Raw genomic sequence first — 24,998 nt, forward strand, 5'->3', positions numbered from 1 at the left:
CCGTGTTGGGATGACCGGCCGTGTGGCCTTACCAGACCCAAGTTTGGGCACGGCCGTGTGTGCCACACGACCGTGTAAGGCCTTCCCTGCAGGAGCAGGGCATGGTCGTGTGGCTTCCACACGGTCATGTCACCTGGGTAGTGAGGAAGAGGGGCATAACCGTGTGGCTCACACGGCCGTGTCACCTCGGCTGTGACGAAGGGGTGCAAGGTCGTGTGAAACCACACGGTCGTGTCATCTTACCCGAGAAGAAGAGGTGCACGACCGTGTGCTTCACACGGTCGTGTCACCTTGACCGAGACCAAAAGTGATGCGCAGCCGTGTGAAGTTGCACGACCGTGTCACTACGATCGACAGGAAGAGGTGCACGGTCGTGTAAAAATACACGGTCGTGGTGCCCTGACCGAGAAATGGTGATGGCCATGTGAATCCACATGACCATGTCATCCAGGACAAGAGGGGGCAGGTGCTGCCCATGTGAATCCACACGGCCGTGTCAAGGGCCGTGCAGGGTCACACATAGCACCACAAAGGAGGTTATTCTCTCCCATTTCTTTATGAAGAGTTTTTGACATGCTAATTGCTAACCAACTGTCAATTTCATCATACACAACTCTTAATAGCATTTTTATACTAAGCCGAATAAGACAATAGGCCCATCAATACCAAAATCTAACATATTTCATGCACTAGCAAGTTCCTAGATCACTTCCCACTGTTCCGTCACACACATCAGCAAACATTGCTCCTGCTGCCCCTCCTTCCTCGAGCTTTCCTTTACCTTTATCTGCAATATAAGGAAAAGTAATCTATAAGCCAATGCTTAGTACGTACCATCTACTCACAAAACAATGCATAACAAAGGGAAAAACATGCTTTGCAAAACTACTTGAAGGAACACAAAACATGCACTCAATAATTACTCATGCTAAAACCCATAATTTAGAAATATGTACATGACATGTATTTTTAAATAGACTCATCATGCAAACATCAAAATTTTTGGATTATCATAAGACGCCAACATAAAACCATGCTTGTATTGAAAACAAGTAATGAAAACCATAAGCCTTGTCATACTATAGAGTTCATCAAAACTGCAACTTATAGTCTCTAATTCCCAAACTTAAGAATGCTTTCACTTAAATAAACAATTAACTTGGGAAAACTTCATATTACGTACTAGTGAAAATAATAATCAACTTGCTTTGGGCCCGGCATTGTACCACTGTGCGCGCATCCTTAATAAGATCTGAGGTAGCTAATCCCGAACATATTAAGGTACTACAAGGCAATGTAGGGGCCTAGGGGCGATCTAGGAGCCCACTCATGGACCTTGTGTCCAGTACAAGCCATCTTAAAGTAAAATACTTTCTTTTTAATACTTCTTTCTTATAATTGCCCTAGGCTGTCATTTCAACAAACACCTTGTGTGCACTTAATCCCCTCACACTTATAGGGAAGCACCTTGGGGTACTTGATTATGCTTCTTAGTCCCAAAAACTTAATGGGAAGCAAATCAAATACTCTAAACGTGCTCTTAGTCCCAAAATATTAGAGGGCATCTTACAATCATACATCTATCTCCTTTAACATACATAAAACATATCATGGCATGATTCTTCTTTTAACTTGCATAGATACATACTACAACATGCATCGACGAAGCATCTTATACCGTAGGTGAGAAGTACTTACCTCCTTTCGCTAAATCTTACTCTTCTAGGGTGTAGGAAAGATAAATCCCCTCTTGAACGCTTTAATCCCCAAGACACCTTCCCCGCGCGTACTACTTCCTTGAGAGAAACCCTCTCCTTAGATCCTTCCCTTGAAAAGCTTCAAGATTTAGAGCCCTAGGTTTCTTGGCCGAAACTTGAAAGGAGGGAGGAGAGATTTCGGCTAGAGAGGAGAAGAGGAAGATGAAAAGCTAGGTTTTCACCTCTTCTTTTCCCTTTTATACTAGGTGGAAGTTGAAGCAGCTTTTTACACAAAATCTACTTATAATCAATTGTTTCCTATTCCCAATGTGATGTTTTACCACCACCCTAATGGCAACTTCAACTAATCTTAAATAAAAGGTCTTGGGTTCAATTCTAGCCTAAGGTTATTTATAAATCTATTTTTATTTCTTTTATTGTCTACTATTTATTTTTGCTCTTTTGACATAGAGGAAATTTATAGCATTACAATTCCCCATACCTTATAAAAAGTTCGTCCTCGAACTTAGAAAAATTATGGATAGTTCTGTCTCATATCATCCTCGTGTTCCCATGTTGCTTCTTTATACTGTTGACTTTGCCATAGCACATTTACTAATGGTATCTCTTTGTTTCTCAGTTTCTTAACTTCTCGATCTATTATCTGAATAGGTCGACTTTCATAACTGAGATCCTATTGAACTTGTACCATCTGTGGTTCAATCACTTGGTTTGCATCAGGAACATGCTTCTTCAGCATTGATACATGAAATACATTATGAACAGCTGACATTTCCTGAGGTAATTCTAACTCATAAGCTACCCTGCCAACTCTTTTGGTGATCAAGTATGGCCCCACATATCGTGGACTCAACTTTCCTTTCTTCCCAAACCGCATCACTCCTTTCATAGGAGCTACTTTTTGGAATACTGAATCCCCAACATCAAATTCTAGCCGTCTACGACGCACATCCGCATAGCTCTTCTACCACTCTGAGCAATTTCGATTCTTTGGCGAATGTTATGAATAGCTTTGGTAGTGTCTTTGATGAGATCTATCTAGAGTCCCATTTCTTTCCTTTCACTACCTTCATACCAACAGATAGGAGATCTACATCTCCTCCCATATAGAGTCTCATAAGGTGTCATTCCGATAGTAGCTTAATAGCTATTATTGTATGCAAACTCTGCTAAGCATAGGTATCAACATCAGCTCCCTTTGAAATCTAAGACGCAAGCCCGTAGCATATCCTCCAAAATTTGGTTCACCCATTCTATTTGCCCGTCAGTTTGAGGATGAAATGCAGTGCTGAATCATTACTTAGTGCCAAGAGCTCTCTGAACACACCCCCAGAAATGTGAAGTAAAATGACCATCTCTATCAGAAATTATGATTTTGGGAACTTCATGCAATCTGATGACCTCTTTCACATACAATTGTGCTAACTGCTCAATAGAGTAGGATGTTCTGATTGCTAGGAAATGAGTAGACTTGGTCAATCTGTCTACTATTACCCAGATAGCATCATAACCGTTCGTAGTTTTGGGTAATGCTACTATAAAATCTATAGATATATCCTCCCACTTCCACTCTGGGATCTGGATAGGTTGCAGAAATCCGCCTGGTCTCTGATGTCCTGGTTTAACCTGTTGACACGTCAGATCGGTACTGATGTATCTAGCAACATCTCTTTTCATTCCAGATCACCAGAAGCGCTCCTTTAAATCTTGGTACATCTTGGTGGAACCAGGATGCATTGCATAGGGTGTTCTATGGGCTTCATCTAGAATTTTCTTTCGCAGTTCTTCTTGATTAGGGACACACGGACGATTACCATAATATAGCATCCCATGGTCTGATATTCGAAGCTCCCCATTTTCTCCTTCTTGTATTCCTTGCTTGATCTTCTAAATATTAGGATCTTCATCCTGCCCTTTCTGTATATCATCAAGCAAGGTTGACACTAGTGTCAAAGTGGAGAGCTGCTCAGTAATAATTTCTAGCCCAAAATTTACTACTTCCTTCCGTAGGGGTTGAGACATGGCAGATAAGGACAATCAAGTTACGTGAGATTTTCTACTTAGCGCATCTGCCACCTTGTTCGCCTTCCCTGGATAGTAGAGGATTTCACAATCATAGTCTTTGACTAACTCAAGTCATCTCTATTGTCTCATGTTTAGGTCTTTCTGAGTGAAGAAATACTTTAGACTCTGGTTATCGGTGTAAATCTTACACTGAGCTCCGTATAAATAATGCCTCCAGATTTTGAGAGCGAAGACTACTGCTGCTAACTCAAGGTCATGAGTAGGATAGTTCTTCTCATAATCCTTGAGTTATCTCGAGGCATAGGTAATGACTTTTCCATTCTGCATCAGTACAGCTCTGAGTCCCAATTTAGAAGCATCGCTATATATATCGAAGCTCTCTCCATTTTCTGGAAGAGTCAGGATTGGAGCGCTGGTCAATCTCCTTTTCAGTTCCATGAAACTCTTCTCTCAATCCATTGCCCACTCAAATTTTCTATTCTTTCTGGTAAGTATTATCAATGGAGAGGTGATCCTTGAGAAATTCTCTACAAATTTTCTATAGTAGCCTGCTAGTCCAAGGAAACTTCTGATTTCACTGACATTCCTGGGTCTATTCCAATTACTCACAACTTCTATTTTTGTCGAGTCTACCATGACCCCATCCTTGGAAATAATGTGACCTAGGAAGGACACTTGATCGAGCCAAAACTCGCACTTGGAGAACTTCGCGTACAACTGTCTCTGCTGAAGAATCTGTAATACCGTCTTCAAATGTTCAGCATGTTCTTCCTGACTTTTGGAGTATATAAGAATATCGTCTATAAAGATGATTACAAACTTATCCAATTACGATTTGAACACTTTGTTCATCAAATCCATAAACGTAGTCGGAGCGTTCATCACTCCAAAAGGCATGACTACGAACTCATAGTGTCCATACCTCGTTCGGAATGCTGTCTTCGGTACATCATCTGCCCTCACTTTCACTTGATGATATCTGGACCGCAAGTCTATCTTGGAAAAGACTATGGCTCCCTTTAACTGATCAAATAGATCATCAATCCTCGGTAAGGGATACCTGTTCTTATTACTTTGTTCAACGCTCGGTAGTCCACACACATTCGCATGGACCCATCCTTCTTCTTTACGAACAACACCGGAGCTCTCCATGGTGAGTGACTAGGGCGAATGAAGCCTTTATCGAGTAGCTCCTGTAACTGTCCCTGAAGTTCTTTCAATTCTGCCAGAGCCATGTGGTAGGTTGCTTTTGAGATTGGATGGGTACTAGGGATGAGTTCAATCTCAAATTCAATTTCCCTATCCGGGGCTAAAGCTGGCAACTCCTAGGGAAACACTTCCGGGTAGTCACACATGACTCTAACTTCCTCTAGCTCTTGATTTCTTTCTTGCTGGGTATTAACCACATGAGCTAGAAACCCAACACATCCATCAGCTCACATCTTCTAAGCTTTCAAGGTTGATAAAAAATTTTGGGTTCTCTTCTTTGAATATCCAATGAACTCAAACTTAGACTCTGCCTCAGGTTGGAATAGAACCCTTCACTTACGACACTCGATGGAAGCACCATACTTGCTCAAGAAGTCCATCCCAAAAATAACATCATAATCAGACATGTTCAGCAAGATTAAATCGTTGTACAGTTCTCTGTCTAAAATTTTGACTGGCACAGCTCGCAGCCAGTGCGTAGATGTCATTATCTCTCCCAAGGGTAGTGTCATCAAGCATTGTCCGCTTAGGACCTCCGAGGATATACCTATTCTTTCAGCAAATACTATGGAGACAAATGAATAGGTTGCCCCGGTATCAAATAGCACAGTTGCATATTGATTAAAAATGCATATCTAACCTGTGACAACGGTGGAGGCATTTGCTACCTCCTCTCTGGTAAGGGAGAAAACTCGAGCATTTGTAGAACTTGGTGGAGCTTCCAGTCTACCTTGGCTAATATGAGGACCCTCCAACGCGGCCTGCATCTGGAGTAGATGTGCCTGCTTCCCTCCATATTACCCAGGTTGTGCAGGAGGAAGGTTGATCTTTGTTGGCCAATTCTTGGCCATATGCCCCTCTTGACCACATGTATAACAGTCACTCGTGCCCTTGCAACAGATTCCAGGATGCATCTTTCCGCAGGTGGAACATGTGGCATACTTAGGTTGCTTGTTTACGGATCCTCCCTTCTTATTACTCCACTGCTTCCTCTTGGAGCTCCCTTTCCAGGTTAACCCATGACTCTAGGGTTTCTGAGTGCTAGAACTCCCTTGACCTTTGTTCTCCATCAGTACTAGCTTCTGTTGCTTGATACTGTTCAGATAATGCTCCGTGATTAGAGCACTACTAATCAGCTCTTCTACAATCTGTCATCTATTAATTCTGCCAGCTACATTCAGAGCTATCTCTGGCCTCAGCATTTGAGTATTAGTCTTACCCTTTCTCTTTCTGTGCTGACCAGCTCGGGACATAGGCGAGCCAACCTATTGAATTTCTTCATGGCTTCATCTATTGATAAACTTCCTTGTCAAAATTTCGTGAACTCATCGTAATGTTTGTTCATGACTCACATATGGAAGAACTCTTCAAAGAACTCAGTCTCGAAGTCAGACCAGGTCATTTGATCTACTTTTCCTTTTACCTTGACTCGTTCCCACCACATTCTTGCATCACCAGTAAAGCAAAAGGAGGCACACTTTATCTTTTCTACCTCCGGCCAGTCCAGTAGCTCCATTATGCTCTCCAGGGTTTTGAACCATGCCTGAGCATCCCATGGTTCCTTGGTGCTAGAGAAGTTCTCTGGTTTTAGTTTCTGCTACTGGATGAGGTATGCTTCTTGCCTCACTACCTTTGTTGGTGCTACAGGTGTAACTGATGGAACTTCGACAGTAGTAGGTGTCACCATATTGACTTCCTGTGGGACTACAGGAGGAGCTCACTGATTAGTAGTCAGGGCGGCAATAACCTGCTACTGTTCTGCCACTTGTCTCTGAAGCTGAGCTACTACTTCTTAAAGGTTGGGCTGTGGTGCAGACTCATTGTCCCCTAGTTGAGGTTCATTAACTCTCGGTTGTCTAGCTGGTCGTCCTCTTGCCATCTATAGATTCATAACCCAACCAATGAGACATACGTCAACCCATCATCATTCTTACTTGTTACCCTTAATACTTTCATGTATAAGTATGCTTAATCTTACAAATGTTTCCTACTAATCATAACAAAAATAAACTGCATAAAAGTTGTGAGAAGGTACTGTCTTACTTGGGAGCAGCAGGATTAATGCTTGAGGTGTGTGTGGCAGAAGGGTGGAACTTGCTCTGATACAAACTGTAATGACCGCCTTTCTGAAACCCTAACCTAGTGTACGAATGTTACTCTTTTCATACTTTCTATGGACATTGTTATTTTCACATCGCTCGATTCAGAAATCTAGTCTGAACTTGTTTTGACTCTTAAACCATGGTTTGGAGCGAAGCAAGGCTGAGAGGTACTCTATAGTTGTGAAGGGGGTCTGGACAGTGTGACCCGAACCAGCCCTGTGGCCCTATCCGTGAAGGGGCATGCTATGGCCGTGTGGGGATGACCGGCCGTGTTGCCTTACCAGACCCAAGTTTGGGCATGGCCGTGTGTGTCACATGGTCGTGTAAGGCCTTCCCTACTAGAGCAGGTCATGGTCGTGTGGCTTCCACACGGCCGTGTCACCTGGGTAGTGACGAAGGGATGCACTACCGTGTGAAACCACATGGTCGTGGCATCTTACCCGAGAAGAAGAGGCGTACGACCGTCTGCTTCACACGGTCGTGTCACCTTGATCGAGATCAAAAGTTATGCGCGACCGTGTGAAGTCGCTCAGCCGTGTCACTACGACCGACAGGAAGAGGTGCACGGCCATGTAAAACTATACAGCCGTGGCGCCCTGGCCGAGAAGGAGCTGGTGATGGCCATGTGAATCCACACGGCCATGTCACCCAGGCCGAGAGGGGGCAGGTGTTGGCCGTGTGAATCCACACGACCGTGTCACGGGCTGTGCAGGGTCACACACAGCACCACAAAGGAGGTTGGTTCTCCCTTTGTACTCCCTCTTGGCTTACCGCTCTCTCCCATTTCTTTATGAAGAGTTTTTGATATGCTAATTGCTAACCAACTGTCAATTTCATCATACACAACTCTTAATAGCATTTTTATACTAAGCGGAATAAGACAATAGGCCCATCAATACCAAAATCTAACATATTTCATGCACTAGCAAGTTCCAAGATCACTTCCCACTGTTTCGTCACACACATCAGCAAACATTGCTCCTGCTGCCCCTCCTTACTCGAGCTTTCCTTTACCTTTATCTGTAGTATAAGGAAAATTAATATATAAGCTAATGCTTAGTAAGTACCATCTACTCACAAAATAATGCATAACAAAGGGAAAAACATGCTTTGCAAAACTACTTGAAGGAACACAAAACATGCACTCGATAATTACTCATGCTAAAACCCATAATTTGGAAATATGTACATGGCATGTATTTTTAAATAGACTCATCATGCAAACATCAACATTTTTGGATTATCATGAGACGTCAACATAAAACCATGCTTGTATTGAAAACAAGTAATGAAAACCATAAGCCTTGCCATACAATAGAGTTCATCAAAACTGCAACTTATAGTCTCTAATTCCCAAACTTAAGAATGCTTTCACTTAAACAAACAATGAACTTGGGAAAACTTCATATTACGTACTAGTGAAAATAATAGTCAACTTGCTTTGGGCCCGGCATTGTACCACTTTGTGCGCATCCTTAATAAGATCCGAGGTAACTAATCCTGAACCTATTAAGGTACTACTAGGCGATCTAGGAGCCTAGGGGCGATCTAGGAGCCCACACATGGACCTTGTGTCCAGTACAAGCCATCTTAATGTAAAATACTTTCTTTTTAATACTTCTTTCTTATACTTGCCCTAGCTTGTCATTTCAACAAACACCTTGTGTGCACTTAATCCCTCACACTTATAGGGAAGCACCTTGGGGCACTTGATTATGCTTCTTAGTCCCAAAAACTTAATGGGAAGCAAATCAAATACTCTAAACATGCTCTTAGTCCCAAAACTTTAGAGGGCATCTTACAATCATACATCTATCTCGTTTAACATACATAAAATATATCATGGCATGATTCTTCTTTTAACTTGCATAGATACATACTATAACATGCATCGACGAAGCAACTTATATCGCAGGTGAGAAGTACTTACCTCCTTTCGCTAAATCTTACTCTTCTAGGGTGTAGGGAAGATAAATCCCCTCTTGAACGCTTTAATCCCCAAGACACCTTCCCCGCGCGTACTACTTCCTTGAGAGAAACCCTCTTCTTAGATCCTTCCCTTGGAAAGCTTCAAGATTTGGAGCCCTAGGTTTCTTGGCCGAAACTTGAAAGGAGGGAGGAGAGATTTTGGCTAGAGAGGAGAAGAGGAAGATGAAAAGCTAGGTTTTCATCTCTTCTTTTCCCTTTTATACTAGGTGGAAGTTGAAGCATCTTTTTACACAAAATCTACTTATAATCAATTATTTCCTATTCCAAATTTGATGCTTTACCACCATCCTAATGGCAACTTCAACTAATCTTAAATAAAAGGTCTTAGGTTCAATGCTAGCCCAAGGCTATTTATAAATCTATTTTTATTTCTTTTATTGTCTACTATTTATTTTTTCTCTTTTGACATAGAGGAAATTTATGACATTGCAGAATCGATTAGGGTAATCGATTCAGTAATCCTTGATTGATTATGCTAATCGATTAAGACTGTTTCTGTAAAAAAACATAAGCTACCGTAAGCGATTAAGCTGGGAGGCTTAATCGCTTACGGCTAATTCTCGGCGAATAGAAAACTTCCTAATTGATTAGGCTAATCAATTAGGAAAGCTAATCAATTGGGGTAGTTGATTAAGCTTCAAAAAAGTAGCCGTTATACAGGTTTCTAACTTGGTAATCGATTAAGGCGCCAACGGTAACCCTAAAAATGGATTTTTTGTGCACTGTTTCATCAGAACACTCGATAAAAATTCTCTCCACTTGACTCCATCTTCTATGCTAGTTCTTGGAAGCATAGGGCTGAAGTGTTACTGCACTTCTAAGCTTATAAAAGGCATTCCCAAGCAACAAGAGATTAACCAAAAAGGTTTTTCATTTATATTTGTATATTTACTTCTTGTTTCAATTTGTATTTCTTGTTCTTGAGTTGTAGAGGTTTCTCCACCTCTAGTTTATTCATAAAGGAGTGTATTTCATAGTGGAGAATGTGCTCCGCGTGGATCCTTAGATTAGTCACCTCTTCTTGAGGTGAATACCAAGTAAATTCTAGTATTAGCATTAGAGGAGCTTAGCTTTGAGTATTCTACTGCAAAAGATCATCATTCAAAGTGAGCAAGCTATTCACCCCTCCCTCTAGTTCCAAAGTGTCCCAACAATCCTTAAGTACTTGAGAAGACCTAAGGATGTTTCTTGGTATATGAAAATGGTGATATGGTTATACGTGAGTATACTGATGTCAACTTTCAAACGGACAAGGGTGACTTCAAGTTATAGTCTGTATACATATTCACTTGAATGAAGGTGCAATTAGTTAAAAAAGTTCCAAGAAAGAGACTATTGTTTATTCTACCACTGAGGCGAAATAAATTACAACTTTTGAAAGAGCAAAGGAAGTGGTTTAGATCAAGAAATTTGTCACTGAACGTGGTGTGGTTCCGTGCATCGTTGAAGCATTACTAGTGTATTGTGATAACAATGGGGTCATTACTTAAACCAAGGAACAATGGTTATATCAATGGTCTAAACATGTGCTTCGCTGCTATCACTTGATCAGGGATATCATAAGTAGAAGAGAAATACAAATTGAGAAAATTTCCACCGAAAGGAACCAAGTAGATCCTTTGACAAAAGCTCTATCACAAAATAAGTTTGAGAGTCATGTTGAGTCCTCTAGTATACTAAGGCAATTAACGTTAAGTTAAGTGGGAGTATGTTATATTTGAGAGGTATCCTAATGTAATCACTTTAGATATTATGCTATTTATTAGATAAATAAATTCCTTATTTGAATGTGCATCTATATGTATGTGATATTGATCTTAAACTCAATTAATGAAGTCAATAATATAATGCATAGCATGTGAGAATTGTGAATGAATCATAATTAATGAGTATTTTTTTCATGTGTAATTATGTAAGTATTAAAATATTCCCTAGTCGATGAATAGATGAAATTGGACATCATCAAATCTATAAGACTAGCATATGTTATGCTTCGTGGTTTAACCAAGTAGTTGGTCCCTATTGGCTAAAAATATTGGGATGTTGAGAGTTAGCATATAGATGCTAATTAAGGATAACTAGTTCATTGGAAGTGATATGCTATGAGACTTCATGTGATTCTATATATGTCTATGAAGATCTCATTACAGCTCGAGTGTAAGTTTTCTTTGACTTGAGATATTCAAATTATCTTAGTTATGGAGACTTATACTTTGATATCTTAAGGAAACATCTCCTTGGAGGTGTGGCTCCGGAATGATTAGGTATAACTTGATATACTCGAAAGTGTTCGACTAACCCATAGAGGATTCACCACTCCTTTTATAAGGAGACGTATACTCTATGACCTCTTGTTAGAATTATTAACCGTAACTCTTTGACCAAAGAATTATACGTCAAAAGGATGGTCTTTTTGGACACGTGTTTGAGTAATTTGAATTCACAAGATAAGAATCTACTACTTGGGATAGGTGTGATAAATTTAGCCTAGTGGAACTGACACATAGACCATATTCTGAATCAAGTAAGTATAAGATGAGTGAAAAGAACATATACATGAATAACTATAGCTGCTAAAGGGTTTAGAAATGGTTCTAAAATCAACTATAATTTTTTAGTTAATTGGAAATTATGAAGTACTATTAGGTAGCACTCATGATCGATCCATAATTAATGGTTAATTATGATGACCAATATAAATCAGAAACCTATTGGGTCATATACACTACGTGTATATCTGAAAGACTTAAAATAAGTTTGAGAATTAGATTCTCAGATTGAGAGAGACTAATTCTAGCAGGACCAGATGAGGAGCAAATATGAAAGATATTTGTTGGATCGAAGCGATGGTGAGCCACGCTTGTTGTAGGCAAGATGGATTCATTATGATTTAATAATAAACTAAAAAGGTTTTATTTAGTTATGAACCAAAATTATTTAGTGATAAGCCAAAACGATTTGGTTTAGTCATGAACCAAGATGGTTTGGTTTTGAACCAAACTTAATAGTAATGGATTGGGTTGTTATTGGATTATTGGATTTAGGAGATGACTTGCTCCCCAAGTCATTAAAGAGGTGTATAAATATATCCCTCCACAAGGAGAATTATTATTGGAATTGGAGAAAACCTAATTTGATTAGGCTAATCCTCTTCTCCTCCTCTTTCTCTCCATCTCTCTTGCGTGCCGACCAAAGGAGGCAGCCCCTCCTTGTGCCACATGTTGGGATGTATACTATAAGCCTATCTTTTATATAAACATCTGTTTTGAAATATTTTGAAATGAGAATCACTTTGGTCAAATGTTTACATTTTATATTTATATATATATATCAATATAGTTGTCCATTTAATTTATATTGTAGATAACAAGGTGTGTGGTGCCACACAAAAGATCATGTTATCGGTTCCTTATAAATTATAAATAGTAGCTCACAACCAAGATGGATTGGGATAAACCATTAGAACGGTTGTAATGTAATTTGGTATTAGTTTATCTTAACTATAAAATTACACTAGTACACTATGTGTGTATTGAACAGGACCATTTGAGGTTGTTCGATTTGTACTGACTATATAAAAGAATAGAACCTCTGTTATTATAGATATGCATCCTCTTAATCCCTATATAATAACAAGCACGTTTACTTAGTATTTATTTCTTTAACTTATCAATGGGTGAGATTTATTTGTTAAATCAATAGGCCCGATGAGTTGGGAAATAGTATTGTTTATATAGTGTGTTGTTGATTATAGAAGGAAACTATGTCCTAATTATTTAGGCTGATGATGTCCCCTTGAGGAGCTCATAAGGATTATCATGTAAATCCTGCAGGTGGATTTAGTTCAACATGATAATCAAGTTGAGTGATATTACTCTTGGAATCAGATGTTAATCAATTGAGTTGTCAGTAACTCATTTAATTAACGGACATACGCTATCTTAAACACGGGGAGATTAACGCACTCATAATAAGAAGGAGCCCATATTATAATATGGGATTGGTGTCGTAGTTCAATAATAACCCTTTAGTGGTATGGGTTATTATTGATCGACTTGAGTTGGGTGTTCGGGCCGAACACAGGAAGCCCAAGCCCATCAGGAGGTCTAAACCAATTCCTCCTCTAGGTCCCTGTTATAGCCTTTATATAAATCCTCACATCCACCCATCCACAACTTGGTTTGGTTTAACTTAACTTGGTTTGGTTTAACTTAACTTAGTTTGGTTTAACTTGGTTTGGTTTAACTTGGTTATAGAAAGGGAGAATTTTTCTTAACATAATTATGTTATTTTTCTTTCTTTGTAACCGACGGCAAAGGTTATAAAAGGAGTAGGTGGTGCCCCCTAAAACCTAATTTTCTAATTTTCTCTCATCTTCTCCTTGTGGTCGGCGCCCCTCCCTTTCCTCCTCACCTAGGGCCAGCGCCCCTCCCCTTCTCCTTTGATAGGGCCGACACCCCCTTTATCCTTGGTGGTTGGCGCCCCTCCTCCTTTATGGTCGGCGCCCCTCCTCTTTGGTGGCCAGTGCTCTCTCCTACTTGGTGGCTGGCGGATTGGAGAAGAGGAAGAAGAAGAGAAGAAAGAAGATTAGAAGGTGCCCCATCCTAGAGCTTCCTTTTGTAGCCGACAGTTTGGAAACCGAGAAGAGAAGGAGGGTGGTGTTGTCTTGGTAGATCGTCGCCCACACGACATCCAAGAAGAGGAGAGGAATATGGCAGAAGATCAAGAGGCCTTTAGTTATAAAGAAAAGGTACAACTAGTTCTTAATTCTACTGTGTAATTAGTTTAAGTTTTCTTTGTATCGATTTTGAATACCAACACAAGAGGACAGCGATCTTGTACTTCGATCAAGGTGTGCTTTGATCCATCAAGAACTTGCTTGATTGATCAAACACATCTCTGATCGAACATACGGGTTTCTAGGAATAGTTATCTACTTGTACAATTTTTGTACGGAGAAATTTAAACAGAACGAAATTCCTGCGCCCTTTAAGTGGTATCAGAGCGAGTTTTCTGATTCTGTGTGATTGGTTTTCGGTTAAATTATGCACTACTTGTATATAAATTTAGGTGGGATAATAGTAGGATGTGCAAGATAGATTAACTATGTGGTTACTGGCGTCCTAAGTCCAACTATTATGGTTTTGTGTGTTTCTGTATGATTTGAACCCTCGGGCATGTCGAGGTTGTTTGTGTGTGCATGATTATAATAATTAAATACGATCGGTTGTCGTATTATTTTTATACATTCTGTTCGATCTAGATTACATATAAACCCCTTTGTGGGATATAGGATCGATAAATATAAATTTTTATTCTTTTTGTTGCGGCTTGTATCCGTGCTATACGTAGTACTATTTTGAGGACCGGAGGCGCGGCGGAGAAGGAAGCGAGATAGACGTGATGGCTTGATCCATTGGCGACATATTGGAGGATAGCAATCCATTGGCGGCATATTGGAGGACACCGTTGGATGAGGCCATAATAGTTGAAAATTTTATTTTCATATTTATTGCCTTTATATGTTGTTTTATGTGTTGTGATGTGTGTTGAAATGTGTGTTGTGATGTGTGTGCACGTTAAAATTCCTCGATTTAAATAACTAAGTAGGAGAGGGGTTATTTAAATAAATCTCACGGTCTCCATTACAAGTTTGTAAGTAATGCATTCAAACTTGCACGTTTGCTTTAAGTGCCTTCCTCCATATCGGATGAGTTTGTTTGCGGATCACTAGATCAAACTTCCTCTATGGATGATTATAAGAAATTAATTAGGCATGTGTGATCTTCTCCATCTGAAGGGGCGCAATCCTAATTAATGGACTAAGTATCAAGTAATGGTATACACTTAGGCGCATTTAATAATATCCTTCCCATCAGAGTCACTGCTATTATTTGTGTGATCGAAGATGAACCAACTATTAATTTTATTTGTCATAAAGTTAGGTTGACAAGATAATAAAATTAATGGGTAAAACCTCCTCTTACAAATGTTTGAATTAGTATACGTTCACACTATCGTGGCATATGAAATTCATGGTGTTTTGAGGTGTTGGTGAATTTAAATTATATTGTTTGAGGAATCAATATTATTTTAAATTCTAAAGTTTTAACCAAATATTTTATTTTTTGATTCTCAAGATTTCAAAATGACTTTCAATCCTCTTGCTGTTATTTTAAAAGAAAACAAACTTACTGGTCCAAATTATATTGATTGGAAATGGAACTTGGACATTGTCTTAACTGCTGAAGAATACAAGTTCGTACTTCTTGAGGTCTATCCTAGCGTGCCTGATAAGGATTCTAGTGAAGAGGAGATTGAGAGACATAGGAAATGGGTCAAGGCAGATGAGATGGTGCGGTGTTACATTTTGCCTTCTATGTCAAATGTGCTGCAACATTAAGGGTTTATTACAACATGAACAAAAGGGTTTATTCATTGGCAAAACTTTTGACAGAACTCCAAGCAGTAGAAGGGATATTTCGTCAAAGTTCTCAAGTTCACATTGCTGAAAACGTTTCTGCCTCTAAGCCGAAAGGCAGAAAGAAGAAGAAGAAACAAGTTGGTTCGGAAAAGAAAGTGATTCGACCTCAAGAGACTAGGCCGCAGGCAGGTGTGAAGAAGCCGAAAGGCAAGTGCTTCACATGCAAGCAGTCTGGATATTAGAAGGTGAATTGTCCTCACAGAAAGGAGAACAATAGAGGTATATCTTATTCATTAGTTGTTGAAACATGTTTAGCGGTGTTATCTACTCGTACCTGGTGTGTAGATACGGGAGCTACTGATCATGTCTGCAATTCATTGCAGGGGTTTCAGGAAATCAGACGACTACATGAATGAGAGATCACCGTCTATATGGGCAATGCTACGAGAGTGGCGGCTGTTGCAGTGGGAGATGTTTATCTATCTTTTGATAGGAATAAAACTTTGATTTTGAAAAATTATCTTTACATATCATGTTTTAGAAAGAACTTGATTTCAGTTTCTAAATTATTTATGGATGGATATTCTGTTTCTTTTGATGACAAAGTGGTTGTCAAGAAAAATAGGGTGGTTATTTGTTCTGGTACGTTGGTTGACAATTTGTATACTCTTAATCCAATAACTCCCACGATGCAACAATTGAAAATTAATAACACATCTTCTAATTCTAATAAAAGAAAGCAACCTTCAGAAATGAACCAAACATATCTTTGGCATCTAAGGTTGGGTCATATTAACTTGAGTAGGATTCAAAGGTTAATAGCCGATGGACCTTTGGGTTCATTGGTAGTGGAAAACTTTCCGACCCACGAGTCTTGTTTGGAAGGGAAAATGACCAAGAGGCCTTTTAAGGCAAAGGGGTATAGAGCCAAAAAAGTGTTAGAATTGGTTCATTCTGATTTGTGTGGACCTATGACTATCCAGGCAAGAGGTGATTTTTAATATTTTATCTCTTTTATAGACAACTATTCGAGATATGGGTACATTTACTTGATGCGCCGCAAGTCTGAGTGCTTTGATAAGTTTAAAGAGTACAAGGCTGATGTGGAGAAACGTCATGATAAAAGTATCAAGACACTACAATCTGATCGTGGTGGAGAGTACCTCTTAGGAGAGTTTAGGAGTTATTTATCAGAGGTCGGGATTCAATCCCAATTGTCTGCACCTGGTACACCCCAATAGAATGGTGTGGCGGAACGAAAAAATAGGACTTATGAAAATGATTAGATCAATGATGAGTTATTCAGAATTACCAAATTCGTTTTAGGGATATGCTCTGGAAACGGCGGCGTACATTCTGAACTTGGTACCTTCTAAGTCAGTACCCTCTGCTCCCACAGAATTATGGAATGGGCGTAAGCCTAGTTTGAAACATATTCGGATTTGGGGTAGTCCAGCACATGTGCTGAAGGGAGACGCTGATAAGTTGGAATCACGTACAGAAGTTTGCTTGTTTGTGAGATATCCTAGAGGAACAAAAGGTGGTTTGTTTTATAGTCCTAAAGACCAAAAGGTCATTGTTAGCACCAATGCCCGATTTTTAGAAGAGGACTATGTAATGAACCACAAGCCCATGAGTAAAATTGTTCTTGAGGAAATAAGAAAGGACACTTCTATTTTAGTACCAACGGTACAAGATGAGATACCACAAGTAACTGCAACACGTGTCACAAATGATGCACAATTATAGGTAGTGCCTCGTCGTAGTGGGAGGGTTATTAGACAACCTGAAAGATTCATGTTTTTGGGAGAGTCTTCGGACTTGATCCCTGGTGAACATGAAGTTGATCCCTGGTGAACATGAAGCTAATCCCTGGACATATGATGAAGCACTCCAAGATAAAGATTCAGCATCTTGGCAAAATGCGATGAACTCTGAAATATAATCTATACATTCTAATTAGGTCTGGGAGCTTGTAGAACCACCAAATGGTGTAAAATTCATTGGATGTAAATGGATCTACAAAAGGAAAAGAGGAACAGACAGGAAGGTGGAAACCTTTAAAGCAAGGCTTGTTGCAAAGGGGTATACTCAGAAAGAGGGAATTAATTATGAGGAAACTTTTTCACCGGTAGTCATGCTTAAGTCTATCCAGAATCTTTTATCTATTGCTGCTCATATGGATTATGAGGTTTGGCAAATGGATGTCAAGATAGCTTTCCTTAACGAAAGTCTTGAAGAACATCCATATGAAACAACCAGAGGGATTCATTGCGAAGGGTAAAGAGCATCTTGTATGTAAGCTCAATCGGTCCATTTATGAACTGAAGCAAGCTTCAAGATCTTGGAATATCCAGTTTGATGAAATGATCCAGTCTTATGGATTCATTCAGTGTCCAAATGAGTCTTGTGTATACAAGAAAAGTGACGGAAACGTGGTGGTATTTCTTGTATTATACATAGATGACATTTTGCTCATTGGCAACAATGTCAAAGTATTGTCAGATGTAAGGGTATGGTTGCCCAAGCAGTTTGATATGAAGGACTTGGGAGAATGTGGACATATTCTTGGGATCAAAGTAATAAGGGATCGCAAGAAGAGGATGTTGTGCTTATCCCAAGCTTCATACATCGATATTATCCTAGCTCATTTTAGCATGCAAAACTCCAAAAAAAGTTTTCTACCTTTTCGACATGGAGTACCTTTATCTAAAGAGATGTGTCCTAAGACATCAAAGAAGATAGAGGAGATGAAGGCAGTTCCTTATGCTTCGGCTGTAGGAAGCCTAATGTATGCAATGCTATGTACGAAGCCAGATATCTGTTTTACCGTGGGGATAGTTAGCAGATATCAAAGTAACCTAGGACCAGGACATTGGACTGCCGTAAAGCATATATATTAAAGTACCTGAAAAGGACTAGAGATTATATGATGGTTTACCAGGCAGATGATTTGCTCGCTATGGGTTACATGGATTTGAACTTCTAATCAGATAGGATAGCAGTAAATCAACCTCGAGGTATGTGTTTACTTTAGGAGGTGGAGCCATAGTATAGAGGAGTGTTAAGTAGAAATGCGTTTCAGACTCCACCATGGAAGCTGAGTATGTGGCAGCCTTTGAGGCAGCCAAAGAAGTTGTATGACTCAGAAACTTCTTGATGGACTTAGATGTGATTCCTGGTTTACCAAAAGTTATCACAATTTATTATGATAACAATGGTGCAGTAGCAAACTCGAAGGAACCATGAGCTCATAAGGTAAGTAAACACATTGATCGCAAGTATCACCTGATACGAGACATCAAGAAGCGAGGAGAAGTTGTCGTCGCCAAGATAGCATCAGCAGATAACCTGGCAGATCCTTTCACTAAGGCCCTTCCCGAGAGAGCTTTTGAAAGGCATGTTGAGGGGATGAGAATCAGATGTATGGCAGCATAGTCTTTTAGTATAAGTGGGAGATTGTTAGGATGTATACTATAAGCCTAGCTTTTGTATGAACATCTGTTTTGAAATATTTTGAAATAAAAATCACTTTAGTCAAATATTTACATTTTATATTTATATATATGTCAATGCAGTTGTCCATTTAATTTATATTGTAGATAACATGGTGTGTGGTGTCATACAGAAGATCATGTTATCAGTTCCTTATAAATTATAAATAGTAACTTACAACCAAGATGGATTTGGACAAACCATTGAAACGGTTGTAGTGTAATTTGGTATTAGTTTATCTTGACTATAAAATTACACTTATACACTATGTGTGTATTGAGCAGGACCATTTGAGGTTGTTTGATTTGTACTGACTATATAAAAGAATAGAACCTCTGTTATTATGGATCTGCGTCCTCTTAATCCCTATATAATAACAAGCACATATCTTACTATTTATTTATTTAACTTATCAATGGGTGAGATTTATTCATTAAATCAATAGGCTCGATGAGTTGGGAAATAGTATTGTTTATATGGTGTGTTGTTGATTATAGAAGGAAACTGTGCCCTAATTATTTTGTCTGATGATGTCCCCTTGAGGAGCTCATAAGGATTATCATGTAAACCCTGCAAGTGGACTTAGTCCAGCATGTAAATCTCATATTACAATATGGGCTCTTTCTTATCATGAGTGTGTTAGTCTCCCTGTGTTTAAGATATTGAATGTCCACTAATTAAATGAGTTACTGATAACTCACTTAATTAATATCTAGATCCAAAAATTGTACCACTCAACCTTATTGTCATGTCGGACTAAGTCCACCTGCAGGGTTTACATGGCAATCCTTATGAGCTCCTCAAGGAGACATCATCAGCCTAGATTACTAGGACACAGTTTCATTCTATAAACAACAACACACCATATAAATAATATCATTTCCCAACTTATCGGGCCTATTGATTTAACGAGCTAAATCACACCCTTTGATAAATTAAAGAAATAAATATTAAGTATGCGTGCTTGTTATTATATCATGATTAAGAGTACGCACTTCCATAATAATAGAGGTTTTGTTCTTTAATATAGTCAGTATAAAAAGAAACTACCTCAAATGGTCCTACTCAATACACTCATAGTGTACTAGTGTAATGTATTAGTCAAGATAAACTAATACCTAATTACACTACAACCACTCTAATAATTTGTCCCATTTCATCTTGGTTGTGAGCAACTATTTATAATTTATAAGGAACTGATAACATGAATTTCTGTGTGTCTCCTTACACCATGTTATCTACAATATAAATTAAATGAATAACTACATTTAGCATAAATATAGACATTTGACCAATGTGATTCTTATTTCTAAATATATGTTTATAAAAAAACTAGGCTTTTAGTATGCATTCCAATAGATAAGCTACGAGAGTTGCGGATCTTATCCACGCTGCGAATCCACCTGTGATAGAGGCGCCCTCAACAGCTTATATCAGCCAGTCTCGACCAGCAGCTTGGAACAATCTCGAAAAAGCAATTTTTCTTCAGCGCGCTGCTAACGAGATGATCTGGTTGAGCTATAACAAGACCCTAACAACCCAAAGCTGTGAAGTTTCAATTTCTTATTGTCGGTATAATTTTTCAGTATAGTATTATTGTAATAATCTCTTTTAATATTTGTAAGCTTATAGTTGTTGCCCAAATTAAACGCTCAACGAGTGTGGGCCTTGGAGTAGGAGTCGCCCAAAGCTCCGAACCAAGTAAAAACACTTGGTGTCTTTCTGTGTTTGTTTTATATTTCCACTGCAATTACTCGCTGATTTTCCTAAACAAAAAATGAAAGTCATAAGCGTTATTCACCCCCCCCCCCCCTTCCCCCCCCCCCCCTTCCCCTCTAGCGCTTTTTGATCCAACAACTCGGAGCAGGTCAAGAGTGATCGAATGTTTGAGGGGAGGCCCGAAGCAGGTTCAGAGTGACCGAATATTTGTGAGGAGACTTGAAGCATGCCAAAAGTGACCAGATGCTTACGAAAAGGTCTGGAGCAGGTCAAGAGTGATTGAATGCTTGAGAGGAGGCTCAGAGTAGGTCAAAAATGACCAGATTCTTAAAGGAAGACCCAAATCATAAGAGTAATAGTGATCCTTTGTTTGATGTAAGGACGATTGAAAATATAATCAAAGTCTCATATTAAAAATATATAGAAAAAATAATATATTTAAAAGATAAAAGATAGACATTGGTATATATGAGACATTTTAGATATAGTTCAAAAATAAATATATATAAGTGTTTAGGCTCAACATGAATTCTTTTGATATTAACAGTAATGACCATGGAAGGTGAACCAAGCAAACTATGATAGATGAAAAGATTAGTTGGGAAGACAAATGGGATGCATAGATTAGCTGACAAAGTAGATCGATCAACAAAAGTGGACTTGGCGGATCATATGGTTTGAGTAGATCACATAGATCAAGCAGACCAATTAGACTAAGTGAACTGGTTGTAAAGTTGGTCAAATAGACTTATTTATTGATTAGACTAAGTGAATCATGTTAGTCAATCAAGTTGATGAATTATCAAACTGATTAGACCTAGTAAACAGGGAGAGCCAATTAAGTCACTCATTATGATTTGGTTAGATTGAATAATCCAACTAGTTATGTTGATTCAGATGAATTAGATGTGTTCAGTGGACCAACCAAGCTGAGTATTTTTAGTGAATCAATCAAGTGTATCCAATGTACACATTTGAAATACATTAGATGGTTCATGTACCTTAAATTGATCAACAAAACTATATATATCTATTTTGATACATTAAACTAGTCTACTCCTTATACTATTTTATTATAAACAAAATATTTTTTTATTTTATTATAATTTCATTTCATTTATGCATACTAAACCCAATCTTATTATCCTAATGTAGTTACTTTCACAAAGACAAGTTGGATCCCTAAATTAATGCCATCTTGCCTAACCCAATATTCCCGAATGGTGTGATTGAACTTTTATGGATGTTGATTTTATAGCACCAAATGATTCTCTCCTCCTACACAGTGGGGAAATGTGACACTCCACACTCCACACTCCACACTCCACTCCAACGAAACCCAATTATTTCTTCTTAGACAATTGTCATATTTTAATATATACAATACATATAAAGAAGAAAAAAAAACAATCATTTTTTATAATAAGCATGCATCCACCATAAGTTACTGCCTCACCTAAACCCTCACACTTGATTGATTAATGAAATTATTAATTAAAGTATTGCTGGTACACATCGAAAGATGCTTAAGGTGACATACATCAATCATAGCCTCTCTACATTATTGTCCTTGTCAAGATCCAAGAGCCGTTTGTTGTTTTGGACTTTGGTGCCAATTAAGAACTACTTTTGACAAATGAAAATTCCTTAGGTGGGTCATGTTACATTATACATTGCTTTATCATTAAGCCAACTATTATTGTGTGTAGGTTCACCTGAGGCTAAGCCTAGAAGAGGTGAGCTTCAGCCCCTTAGTATTTGGTGCGATGATAAAAAAGTAAAGTGTAATTTTTAAATAATTAGACTTTAATTCTTGCACAGGTATATTTGTGACCATTATAACGTTAGGTGCCACAGTATTTTCTAAATTTACATGGTTGATAGAATCTGAAGTTAGATCGTCTACTTTAAATTTAAAAATTAATTAGATTATAAGATCACGGTACTAAATTGATATAAAAAATTATAGAGGGGAGCGTTGCTAAATTATGGTTAGTCTCGAAGTCACTAGTATATTTATTTATTTATTTATTTATTGATAATTTAAATATTTAATTTTTCGAATCGATTAATTTTAGAGTTGATCGATTCGACTCTTTAGAAATTTCTCACCGTCTATCTAGGTAAATCAGGAAAGGTTCGTGATATTTTTAGAGTTATCATCCTACTAGAAAAATTTCCTACAGTGTGTCATAATTGAGATTCAACCTTTAGATGTATAGTTAACTATTTGGAAGGTCAACCTCCGCTACACTATTGATTGATGTAAAATATGATAACACTCCTGTCAAGTGTCCCTCATCACCGGCTCCGCGGTGAGATGAAGGGAGATAAATCAGATATAACTCCTTAAGTGAAAGGATTATTTTTCTACAATGACAATTTGAATTCTTGTCCATTGATACAAATCTGTTGGTGCAATCGACCTAGGTTTGATCGGTACGATCATGGTTTTAATGTGTGTGTCAAAGAGTTTAAGTTATGTTCACCCTTGTATTTGATATGTATATTTGAGTTGTGCAGGTTTGCAGGATGCACATGCGACTCAAGTTGATGGCTTCGAGTCCGGTGAAGGATGGAGTATCCGAGGGACCGTGGACAAGGCAGCGAGGACAAGGGTCGAGGGAAGCGACTTCGAGACATACGCGAAGGATGACATTGGGGACAAGCCGCAGGCTTAAATGCATCCGAGGAACGAGAGCCAAAGGAAGTAGGCTTGAAAGCAAGAAGTTAAAGCTGCAAAGGAAGTGTCAAATGAGTCGTAAGGGTGAGGGTACGAATGCATGAGGAATTGTACTCGGAGTAAAAACTGAATTTTAGGGTTTTACTGTAGCAGTACTGTAGCGTTATTATAGCAATATTGTAGCAGTCCACTGCATGTTTTAGCAGTCGGCTGGTGCAGTCGACCGCGCAGTCGGCTGGGCGCGAACAGAATGATTCTGTTCGTTCGATCAGTATGGATCAGTCGACTGCATGTTTTAGCAGTCGAATGCATCAGTCGACTGGTAATTAACCGTTGGCTGACCGTTGGTACTGCAAAGTAGTCGTTGGCTACCTCCAACGCTAGCACCAGTCGACTGATGATTTTGCTAGTCGACTGGTACCGAGATGAGTTGATATGATGATCAACTCTCTCCTCTTATTTAAGGGAAGCTTTGGGGCTTGAAGGAGGTTACTCACGCTTGTTGAATAACTCCTTGTCATTACCCAAAGCTTCCAAGCCTACTCTCTTCCTCCTAAACCTAAGTTCATAATTGTAAAGAGGAAGAGATCCTTTGTGAGAGGTTTGCTCCACCGAGAAGGAGAAAGCTCTAGCCAGATATTGTCGGGGATTGATCCACCGAAGGATCAAGGGCTTGTCCACCTCAAGGACACGCCGTGGAGTAGGAGCAAGCAATCTCCGAACCACGTTACATCGAGCTTGTTAGCGATTTGGTATTCTTTCTTTATTGTTTTCATTAGTTAATTGTATTTCCGCGTATGCACTAATCTTTTATAGAAAAAAAAAAGTTAGGATGACCTAACTATCCAACCCTCCTTCTAGCCAGCTACTGATTCCTTACCAAATCTACCACTTAGATAGTAACTCAACGAGCCTAACTGTTACATTATTTTTTATTAAAGTTCATATCCTGATCACAGACATCCCATATGACTGACATCATAGTTAAATAAATAAAAAAAATGAAGAAGTTAATTGATAAATGAAAATTGAGGTTAATTAGTTAAAACTATAAGATGATATTTTCAAGTAGTTATATTCGTCCTTAGGGATTGCTATGAAAAATGATAAGAAATGATCAAACTTATAAGCGTCCGTGTGTTTGGCTCATGTCAATTAATGAAATTGACAGGAAATAAAATGCTTGTTTGAATTTTTATATATGATTGGTAGGAATATTATATAATTGGTAAAGATTAGTTATTCAAAATGATAAAATATTCCTATCAGAAATAATTCATACAACTTATCTAGCTCAAATGACTGCAACTTAACCAAGTTTGCTCGCAATAGCTAACTTGTTAGCGTTGCTTAGCCGGTTTAACTAACTCAATTCGATTGCTTTACTTGGTCTACATGAATCGATCATGAAACTTGAGTGAATGAATTGATATTCAATTATATTTTTCTAATCAAATATAGTATTTATTTATTCGCTAGAAATTTATAATAAATAGTACAATTATTCCTTTTGCAAGTAATAGGAGGTCAGTTTATCTTTCCTACAAAGGAAAAAGATAATTAGAGAGGGAAAAAAACGTGGAAAGAAAAAAAATGGAGAAGTAAAGGGATTGTAAAATATTTTCCATAAGATC

Source organism: Zingiber officinale, chromosome 3B (assembly GCF_018446385.1).
Source record: "Zingiber officinale cultivar Zhangliang chromosome 3B, Zo_v1.1, whole genome shotgun sequence".
Taxonomy (NCBI): Eukaryota; Viridiplantae; Streptophyta; class Magnoliopsida; order Zingiberales; family Zingiberaceae; genus Zingiber; species Zingiber officinale.